Below are 2,269 nucleotides of genomic sequence, written 5' to 3' on the forward strand. Positions count from 1 at the left end.
TTTTTTTGCATAGGTTCTTCCATGTGTGAAATAAGTGGGTCTGTACTAGTATATTTTGCATAGGTGATCGAAAAATATATGAAAAAGAATTTCTGCTTTTGATCTTTATTATTATAATAAGGTAGATAAAAGGAAACGCACAGATTTTTTTAGATTTTTATTATACCTAGAAGTACTATTTCCATGACCCAGACTTTAAAATTCATATTCAAATTATCTTTATTCAAGTAGACTTTTAAAAGCTCTCTGTGGATTTTTTACAACAAAACAATGTAGTGTCTATATGCAGACGATTAAAACATTTTAATCATTTTTGATACAAATACATAAAAAAGGGGTCATAGGAGCCTTGGTCATAAGAAAAAACTAAGGGTTTGCCGCTACAAATACCGTACTCTCCTCTTTCATGGGTCTTTGTGATGCGAAGTGCAGGCGTAGCCAGCCACAACAGCAGCGACAATTCAAATCAGAAAGCTGTTCCTGAAATATATAAATGAACGAGTCACAATCCAGCTGATAATTCATTCGCCTTGAACACCCGATGTAGAAGAGCAAATGAGGCAAAACATTAGCTTGTCCAAGGCGAAGAAAGGCATGTCTTGAAGCATTATATTAAATAAAATAAGCATAGTTAACATAAGGAGGCAAAGTAAAAACATGTGGCATTCGTCTAGGGATGAAACGATACCATTGAGGTATCGATACTTTTACTCGATACTGTATCGGTCGTCAAGTATCGATACCTTACTCAGTATCCGTTGAATAGAATCGATACTTACTCGTATCGTATCTTTTTTGTAAAATTAAAAAAAAAAAAATAAAAATAAAAATAAATCATAACAAGTACTGTAAGTGATTTATTGACGAGAAAAACAGAAAATTATAAGCTAAAATAAAAAATGTATTAAAACACTTTTATGAAAAAGTCTGCTTTTGTAGTACTTTCTAGAAATATCAATTTTTCCAAATGTTTGCCTGTTAGTCGATTTCTCGAAGCAGTGACAGTTGCGCCAGCTTTGGAAAAAGTCTTTCGCAAGGTACTGAGGTACCTACTATGTTTAAATATATGCGTGCTTGTTTATATAACGCTGGGAATACAGGCTTTAAATCTTCCCATTCCTCTAATGGGCTGGCTTTTAAAGCGCAGACTGGATTAGCCAAATATATTGAAACTTCATCGGCTTTTGAGGAAACACGGCGCCGCTTCTGACCAACTGCGAGTTCTTTATGATGTGACCAAAAATCAAAATCTTCGATTGTGGTTTCATCTTCAGAACCACTAGTGGATATGGTCAATGACTCATAATGAGTCCATTACAGCTCGCGCCAAACAACTAGACCCAAGATGGCGTCGACTGCGCATGTACATACGAGCACACAAGTGTTACGCGCAAAATTTTTAGGGATTAGGGGAGAGTGGGGTAATTGCGAACACCTAAGGAAGAACTGAAATAAAACAAAACCAGTTAAGGCTAGGAATGCTATTTATTACTAAAAGTTAACTATAACTAATCAATCTTATATTCTCATAATCAACGTAGATAAATGTTTCATATACAATAAAATATTAATAGAAAAACAAAACATTGGAGTTCGGGATTACCCCACAGCACGTGGGGTAATTTCGGACGGTCTGTGGGGTAATCACGTGCATAGGTTAATTAGAACAAAAATCACAAATAAAGCCTCGCGATGTACTTTCACCACTCGTACAGTTTTCGTGGGCCCATAAATTACATTTATAGCATTTTATCATCAGGTGGATCTTCATACTTTTCATCACAAATTAGGCAATAATACTCGTTTTCCTTCCCTTCTCCTTCATTGGCCTTTTTCTTCTTGCACGGTATGTCCTTTTCTTGAGCCTTTGTATGAATGGTATTATCGGAAAATAATGTATGATTCTTAACTCCTCTTTTATCTTTTGTGGTACTTACAAATTTTTGACTCTTTCTTTCTTCTTTTTTTTCTAAAATGTCTTTCATAGGAGTACTGGTTATTATAGCTGAGTGTTTTTTTCTAAGAGTTTGTTTACTTTTCTGTAGTGGTAGTTTCGGCATATCAAAGATGTCTTCAAGTGGGATGATTTGTCCAATGCAGCTGCTGGTGTAACTGGTCTTTGCTGTATGTAATCTAATGTCGATATTGTCTGCGTATTTGGTGTCATTACCCTTTGCATATTTGATGTCGGCGGTATCTGCACATCCGGTATCGATGCCCCTGCGACATTTGACGTCGATGCAATCTGCCTATCAGGTGTCACTACTAT

The sequence above is a fragment of the Zerene cesonia genome, unplaced genomic scaffold (assembly GCF_012273895.1).
Source record: "Zerene cesonia ecotype Mississippi unplaced genomic scaffold, Zerene_cesonia_1.1 Zces_u003, whole genome shotgun sequence".
Lineage (NCBI taxonomy): Eukaryota > Metazoa > Arthropoda > Insecta > Lepidoptera > Pieridae > Zerene > Zerene cesonia.